We start from the raw sequence: 9650 nt of genomic DNA, 5'->3' as shown, positions 1-9650 counted from the left end.
ACATAAGGTCCGGGGTCAGGAAAAAGACGGATTTTGACACATTTCAAAATATGTCAGATATTGTCCAAATTATGTTTTACTTCACGTCTAGACATGTGAAATGCATGATCTGTGGCAAACAAAAGTGAAAAACAAAATTGGTCTTATTTTTGTCGTACTTTTCAGATTTTCTTAGTTTTCACATAAGGTCCGGGGTCAGGAAAAAGACGGATTTTGACACATTTCAAAATATGTCAGATATTGTCCAAATTATGTTTTACTTCACGCCTAGACATGTGAAATGCATGATCTGTGGCAAAAAAAAGTGAAAAAAAAAAATTGGTCTTATTTTTGTCGTCGACTTTTCAGATTTTCTTAGTTTTCACATAAGGTCCGGGGTCAGGAAAAGACGGATTTTGACACATTTCAAAATATGTCAGATATTGTCCAAATTATGTTTTACTTCACGCCTAGACATGTGAAATGCATGATCTGTGGCAAAACAAAAGTGAAAAAAAAAATTGGTCTTATTTTTTTGTCGACTTTTCAGATTTTCTTAGTTTTCACATAAGGTCCGGGGTCAGGAAAAAGACGGATTTTGACACATTTCAAAATATGTCAGATATTGTCCAAATTATGTTTTACTTCACGCCTAGACATGTGAAATGCATGATCTGTGGCAAACAAAAGTGAAAAAAAAAATTGGTCTTATTTTTGTCGTATTTTTTCAGATTTTCTTAGTTTTCACATAAGGTCCGGGGTCAGGAAAAAAGACGGATTTTGACACATTTCAAAATATGTCAGATATTGTCCAAATTATGTTTTACTTCACGTCTAGACATGTGAAATGCATGATCTGTGGCAAAAAAAAAGTGAAAAAAAAATTGGTCTTATTTTTGTCGTGACTTTTCAGATTTTCTTAGTTTTCACATAAGGTCCGGGGTCAGGAAAAAGACGGATTTTGACACATTTCAAAATATGTCAGATATTGTCCAAATTATGTTTTACTTCACGCCTAGACATGTGAAATGCATGATCTGTGGCAAACAAAAAGTGAAAAAAAAAATTGGTCTTATTTTTTCGTATTTTTTCAGATTTTCTTAGTTTTCACATAAGGTCCGGGGTCAGGAAAAGACGGATTTTGACACATTTCAAAATATGTCAGATATTGTCCAAATTATGTTTTACTTCACGTCTAGACATGTGAAATGCATGATCTGTGGCAAACAAAAGTGAAAAACAAAATTGGTCTTATTTTTTTCGTACTTTTCAGATTTTCTTAGTTTTCACATAAGGTCCGGGGTCAGGAAAAAGACGGATTTTGACACATTTCAAAAATATGTCAGATATTGTCCAAATTATGTTTTACTTCACGCCTAGACATGTGAAATGCATGATCTGTGGCAAACAAAAGTGAAAAAACAAAATTGGTCTTATTTTTGTCGTACTTTTTCAGATTTTCTTAGTTTTCACATAAGGTCCGGGGTCAGGAAAAAGACGGATTTTGACACATTTCAAAATATGTCAGATATTGTCCAAATTATGTTTTACTTCACGCCTAGACATGTGAAATGCATGATCTGTGGCAAAACAAAAGTGAAAAAAAAAAATTGGTCTTATTTTTGTCGTGATTTTTCAGATTTTCTTAGTTTTCACATAAGGTCCGGGTCAGGAAAAAAGACGGATTTTGACACATTTCAAAATATGTCAGATATTGTCCAAATTATGTTTTACTTCACGCCTAGACATGTGAAATGCATGATCTGTGGCAAAACAAAAGTGAAAAAAAAAATTGGTCTTATTTTTTTTGTCGTACTTTTTTCAGATTTTCTTAGTTTTCACATAAGGTCCGGGGTCAGGAAAAAGACGGATTTTGACACATTTCAAAATATGTCAGATATTGTCCAAATTATGTTTTACTTCACGCCTAGACATGTGAAATGCATGATCTGTGGCAAAAAAAAGTGAAAAACAAAATTGGTCTTATTTTTGTCGTACTTTTTCAGATTTTCTTAGTTTTCACATAAGGTCCGGGGTCAGGAAAAAGACGGATTTTGACACATTTCAAAATATGTCAGATATTGTCCAAATTATGTTTTACTTCACGCCTAGACATGTGAAATGCATGATCTGTGGCAAACAAAAGTGAAAAAAAAATTGGTCTTATTTTTTGTCGTATTTTTCAGATTTTCTTAGTTTTCACATAAGGTCCGGGGTCAGGAAAAGACGGATTTTGACACATTTCAAAATATGTCAGATATTGTCCAAATTATGTTTTACTTCACGCCTAGACATGTGAAATGCATGATCTGTGGCAAAAAAAAAGTGAAAAAAAAAATTGGTCTTATTTTTTGTCGTACTTTTCAGATTTTCTTAGTTTTCACATAAGGTCCGGGGTCAGGAAAAAGACGGATTTTGACACATTTCAAAAATATGTCAGATATTGTCCAAATTATGTTTTACTTCACGCCTAGACATGTGAAATGCATGATCTGTGGCAAAACAAAAGTGAAAAAAAAATTGGTCTTATTTTTGTCGTGACTTTTCAGATTTTCTTAGTTTTCACATAAGGTCCGGGGTCAGGAAAAAGACGGATTTTGACACATTTCAAAATATGTCAGATATTGTCCAAATTATGTTTTACTTCACGCCTAGACATGTGAAATGCATGATCTGTGGCAAAACAAAAGTGAAAAACAAAATTGGTCTTATTTTTGTCGTATTTTTCAGATTTTCTTAGTTTTCACATAAGGTCCGGGGTCAGGAAAAAGACGGATTTTGACACATTTCAAAATATGTCAGATATTGTCCAAATTATGTTTTACTTCACGCCTAGACATGTGAAATGCATGATCTGTGGCAAAACAAAAGTGAAAAACAAAATTTGGTCTTATTTTTTTCGTGACTTTTCAGATTTTCTTAGTTTTCACATAAGGTCCGGGTCAGGAAAAAGACGGATTTTGACACATTTCAAAATATGTCAGATATTGTCCAAATTATGTTTTACTTCACGCCTAGACATGTGAAATGCATGATCTGTGGCAAAACAAAAGTGAAAAACAAAATTGGTCTTATTTTTGTCGTATTTTTTCAGATTTTCTTAGTTTTCACATAAGGTCCGGGGTCAGGAAAAAAGACGGATTTTGACACATTTCAAAATATGTCAGATATTGTCCAAATTATGTTTTACTTCACGTCTAGACATGTGAAATGCATGATCTGTGGCAAACAAAAGTGAAAAAAAAAATTGGTCTTATTTTTTTGTCGTATTTTTTCAGATTTTCTTAGTTTTCACATAAGGTCCGGGGTCAGGAAAAGACGGATTTTGACACATTTCAAAATATGTCAGATATTGTCCAAATTATGTTTTACTTCACGCCTAGACATGTGAAATGCATGATCTGTGGCAAAACAAAAGTGAAAAACAAAAAATTGGTCTTATTTTTGTCGTCGCATTTTTTTCAGATTTTCTTAGTTTTCACATAAGGTCCGGGGTCAGGAAAAAGACGGATTTTGACACATTTCAAAATATGTCAGATATTGTCCAAATTATGTTTTACTTCACGCCTAGACATGTGAAATGCATGATCTGTGGCAAAACAAAAGTGAAAAACAAAATTGGTCTTATTTTTGTCGTGACTTTTCAGATTTTCTTAGTTTTCACATAAGGTCCGGGTCAGGAAAAAGACGGATTTTGACACATTTCAAAATATGTCAGATATTGTCCAAATTATGTTTTACTTCACGCCTAGACATGTGAAATGCATGATCTGTGGCAAAAAAAAGTGAAAAACAAAATTGGTCTTATTTTTGTCGTGACTTTTCAGATTTTCTTAGTTTTCACATAAGGTCCGGGGTCAGGAAAAGACGGATTTTGACACATTTCAAAAAATGTCAGATATTGTCCAAATTATGTTTTACTTCACGTCTAGACATGTGAAATGCATGATCTGTGGCAAACAAAAGTGAAAAACAAAATTGGTCTTATTTTTGTCGTACTTTTCAGATTTTCTTAGTTTTCACATAAGGTCCGGGGTCAGGAAAAAGGACGGATTTTGACACATTTCAAAATATGTCAGATATTGTCCAAATTATGTTTTACTTCACGTCTAGACATGTGAAATGCATGATCTGTGGCAAACAAAAGTGAAAAAAAAAAATTGGTCTTATTTTTTTCGACTTTTTCAGATTTTCTTAGTTTTCACATAAGGTCCGGGGTCAGGAAAAAGACGGATTTTGACACATTTCAAAAATATGTCAGATATTGTCCAAATTATGTTTTACTTCACGCCTAGACATGTGAAATGCATGATCTGTGGCAAAACAAAAGTGAAAAAAAAATTGGTCTTATTTTTTCGTACTTTTCAGATTTTCTTAGTTTTCACATAAGGTCCGGGGTCAGGAAAAAGACGGATTTTGACACATTTCAAAATATGTCAGATATTGTCCAAATTATGTTTTACTTCACGCCTAGACATGTGAAATGCATGATCTGTGGCAAAAAAAAAGTGAAAAAAAAAATTGGTCTTATTTTTGTCGTCACTTTTCAGATTTTCTTAGTTTTCACATAAGGTCCGGGGTCAGGAAAAAAGACGGATTTTGACACATTTCAAAAATATGTCAGATATTGTCCAAATTATGTTTTACTTCACGCCTAGACATGTGAAATGCATGATCTGTGGCAAACAAAAGTGAAAAAAAAATTGGTCTTATTTTTTCGTCGACTTTTCAGATTTTCTTAGTTTTCACATAAGGTCCGGGGTCAGGAAAAAAGACGGATTTTGACACATTTCAAAATATGTCAGATATTGTCCAAATTATGTTTTACTTCACGTCTAGACATGTGAAATGCATGATCTGTGGCAAAACAAAAGTGAAAAAAAAAATTGGTCTTATTTTTGTCGTGACTTTTCAGATTTTCTTAGTTTTCACATAAGGTCCGGGTCAGGAAAAAGACGGATTTTGACACATTTCAAAATATATGTCAGATATTGTCCAAATTATGTTTTACTTCACGCCTAGACATGTGAAATGCATGATCTGTGGCAAAACAAAAGTGAAAAACAAAATTGGTCTTATTTTTGTCGTGACTTTTCAGATTTTCTTAGTTTTCACATAAGGTCCGGGTCAGGAAAAAGACGGATTTTGACACATTTCAAAATATGTCAGATATTGTCCAAATTATGTTTTACTTCACGCCTAGACATGTGAAATGCATGATCTGTGGCAAAACAAAAGTGAAAAACAAAATTGGTCTTATTTTTTTTCGTCGATTTTTCAGATTTTCTTAGTTTTCACATAAGGTCCGGGGTCAGGAAAAGACGGATTTTGACACATTTCAAAATATGTCAGATATTGTCCAAATTATGTTTTACTTCACGCCTAGACATGTGAAATGCATGATCTGTGGCAAACAAAAAAAAGAAAAAAAAAATTGGTCTTATTTTTGTCGTCGACTTTTCAGATTTTCTTAGTTTTCACATAAGGTCCGGGGTCAGGAAAAAAGACGGATTTTGACACATTTCAAAAAATATGTCAGATATTGTCCAAATTATGTTTTACTTCACGCCTAGACATGTGAAATGCATGATCTGTGGCAAACAAAAGTGAAAAAAAAAATTGGTCTTATTTTTTTCGTACTTTTCAGATTTTCTTAGTTTTCACATAAGGTCCGGGGTCAGGAAAAGACGGATTTTGACACATTTCAAAATATGTCAGATATTGTCCAAATTATGTTTTACTTCACGTCTAGACATGTGAAATGCATGATCTGTGGCAAACAAAAGTGAAAAACAAAATTGGTCTTATTTTTGTCGTGACTTTTCAGATTTTCTTAGTTTTCACATAAGGTCCGGGGTCAGGAAAAAAGACGGATTTTGACACATTTCAAAAATATGTCAGATATTGTCCAAATTATGTTTTACTTCACGCCTAGACATGTGAAATGCATGATCTGTGGCAAAACAAAAGTGAAAAAAAAAATTGGTCTTATTTTTTGTCGTATTTTTTTCAGATTTTCTTAGTTTTCACATAAGGTCCGGGGTCAGGAAAAAGACGGATTTTGACACATTTCAAAATATGTCAGATATTGTCCAAATTATGTTTTTACTTCACGCCTAGACATGTGAAATGCATGATCTGTGGCAAACAAAAAGTGAAAAACAAAATTGGTCTTATTTTTGTCGTACTTTTCAGATTTTCTTAGTTTTCACATAAGGTCCGGGTCAGGAAAAAAGACGGATTTTGACACATTTCAAAATATGTCAGATATTGTCCAAATTATGTTTTACTTCACGCCTAGACATGTGAAATGCATGATCTGTGGCAAACAAAAGTGAAAAAAAAAATTGGTCTTATTTTTTCGTACTTTTCAGATTTTCTTAGTTTTCACATAAGGTCCGGGGTCAGGAAAAAGACGGATTTTGACACATTTCAAAATATGTCAGATATTGTCCAAATTATGTTTTACTTCACGCCTAGACATGTGAAATGCATGATCTGTGGCAAAAAAAAAGTGAAAAAAAAATGGTCTTATTTTTTCGTCGACTTTTTTTCAGATTTTCTTAGTTTTCACATAAGGTCCGGGTCAGGAAAAAGACGGATTTTGACACATTTCAAAATATGTCAGATATTGTCCAAATTATGTTTTACTTCACGCCTAGACATGTGAAATGCATGATCTGTGGCAAAAAAAAGTGAAAAAAAAAATTGGTCTTATTTTTTTCGTGACTTTTCAGATTTTCTTAGTTTTCACATAAGGTCCGGGTCAGGAAAAAGACGGATTTTGACACATTTCAAAATATGTCAGATATTGTCCAAATTATGTTTTACTTCACGCCTAGACATGTGAAATGCATGATCTGTGGCAAAACAAAAGTGAAAAACAAAATTGGTCTTATTTTTGTCGTCGACTTTTCAGATTTTCTTAGTTTTCACATAAGGTCCGGGGTCAGGAAAAAGACGGATTTTGACACATTTCAAAATATGTCAGATATTGTCCAAATTATGTTTTACTTCACGCCTAGACATGTGAAATGCATGATCTGTGGCAAAACAAAAGTGAAAAACAAATTGGTCTTATTTTTTTTGTCGACTTTTCAGATTTTCTTAGTTTTCACATAAGGTCCGGGGTCAGGAAAAAGACGGATTTTGACACATTTCAAAATATGTCAGATATTGTCCAAATTATGTTTTACTTCACGCCTAGACATGTGAAATGCATGATCTGTGGCAAAACAAAAAGAAAAACAAAATTGGTCTTATTTTTGTCGTGACTTTTTCAGATTTTCTTAGTTTTCACATAAGGTCCGGGTCAGGAAAAGACGGATTTTGACACATTTCAAAATATGTCAGATATTGTCCAAATTATGTTTTACTTCACGCCTAGACATGTGAAATGCATGATCTGTGGCAAAAAAAAGTGAAAAAAAAATTGGTCTTATTTTTTCGTATTTTTCAGATTTTCTTAGTTTTCACATAAGGTCCGGGTCAGGAAAAAGACGGATTTTGACACATTTCAAAAATATGTCAGATATTGTCCAAATTATGTTTTACTTCACGCCTAGACATGTGAAATGCATGATCTGTGGCAAAAAAAAGTGAAAAACAAAATTGGTCTTATTTTTGTCGTATTTTTTCAGATTTTCTTAGTTTTCACATAAGGTCCGGGGTCAGGAAAAAAAGACGGATTTTGACACATTTCAAAATATATGTCAGATATTGTCCAAATTATGTTTTACTTCACGCCTAGACATGTGAAATGCATGATCTGTGGCAAACAAAAGTGAAAAAAAAAATTGGTCTTATTTTTTTCGTACTTTTCAGATTTTCTTAGTTTTCACATAAGGTCCGGGGTCAGGAAAAATGACGGATTTTGACACATTTCAAAATATGTCAGATATTGTCCAAATTATGTTTTACTTCACGTCTAGACATGTGAAATGCATGATCTGTGGCAAACAAAAGTGAAAACAAAATTTGGTCTTATTTTTGTCGTACTTTTCAGATTTTCTTAGTTTTCACATAAGGTCCGGGGTCAGGAAAAAAGACGGATTTTGACACATTTCAAAATATGTCAGATATTGTCCAAATTATGTTTTACTTCACGTCTAGACATGTGAAATGCATGATCTGTGGCAAACAAAAAGTGAAAAACAAAATTGGTCTTATTTTTGTCGTCGACTTTTCAGATTTTCTTAGTTTTCACATAAGGTCCGGGGTCAGGAAAAAGACGGATTTTGACACATTTCAAAATATGTCAGATATTGTCCAAATTATGTTTTACTTCACGCCTAGACATGTGAAATGCATGATCTGTGGCAAAACAAAAGTGAAAAACAAAATTGGTCTTATTTTTTCGTCGTGACTTTTCAGATTTTCTTAGTTTTCACATAAGGTCCGGGTCAGGAAAAAACGATTTTGACACATTTCAAAAATATGTCAGATATTGTCCAAATTATGTTTTACTTCACGTCTAGACATGTGAAATGCATGATCTGTGGCAAACAAAAGTGAAAAACAAAATTGGTCTTATTTTTGTCGTACTTTTCAGATTTTCTTAGTTTTCACATAAGGTCCGGGGTCAGGAAAAAGACGGATTTTGACACATTTCAAAAATATGTCAGATATTGTCCAAATTATGTTTTACTTCACGCCTAGACATGTGAAATGCATGATCTGTGGCAAAACAAAAGTGAAAAACAAAATTGGTCTTATTTTTGTCGTACTTTTCAGATTTTCTTAGTTTTCACATAAGGTCCGGGGTCAGGAAAAAAGACGGATTTTGACACATTTCAAAATATGTCAGATATTGTCCAAATTATGTTTTACTTCACGTCTAGACATGTGAAATGCATGATCTGTGGCAAAACAAAAGTGAAAAACAAAAAAATTGGTCTTATTTTTTTTTCGTACTTTTCAGATTTTCTTAGTTTTCACATAAGGTCCGGGTCAGGAAAAAGACGGATTTTGACACATTTCAAAATATGTCAGATATTGTCCAAATTATGTTTTACTTCACGTCTAGACATGTGAAATGCATGATCTGTGGCAAACAAAAGTGAAAAACAAAATTGGTCTTATTTTTGTCGTACTTTTCAGATTTTCTTAGTTTTCACATAAGGTCCGGGGTCAGGATTAATGACGGATTTTGACACATTTCAAAATATGTCAGATATTGTCCAAATTATGTTTTACTTCACGTCTAGACATGTGAAATGCATGATCTGTGGCAAACAAAAGTGAAAACAAAATTGGTCTTATTTTTTGTCGTGACTTTTCAGATTTTCTTAGTTTTCACATAAGGTCCGGGTCAGGAAAAAGACGGATTTTGACACATTTCAAAAATATGTCAGATATTGTCCAAATTATGTTTTACTTCACGCCTAGACATGTGAAATGCATGATCTGTGGCAAACAAAAGTGAAAAACAAAATTGGTCTTATTTTTGTCGTACTTTTCAGATTTTCTTAGTTTTCACATAAGGTCCGGGGTCAGGAAAAAAGACGGATTTTGACACATTTCAAAATATGTCAGATATTGTCCAAATTATGTTTTACTTCACGTCTAGACATGTGAAATGCATGATCTGTGGCAAACAAAAGTGAAAAAAAAATTGGTCTTATTTTTGTCGTGACTTTTCAGATTTTCTTAGTTTTCACATAAGGTCCGGG

The sequence above is a fragment of the Alosa alosa genome, unplaced genomic scaffold (genome assembly GCF_017589495.1).
Source record: "Alosa alosa isolate M-15738 ecotype Scorff River unplaced genomic scaffold, AALO_Geno_1.1 AALO_1.0_unplaced_1, whole genome shotgun sequence".
NCBI lineage: Eukaryota > Metazoa > Chordata > Actinopteri > Clupeiformes > Clupeidae > Alosa > Alosa alosa.
The sequence above is the reverse complement of the archived record's forward strand: the minus strand, read 5'-3'. Positions refer to the sequence as shown.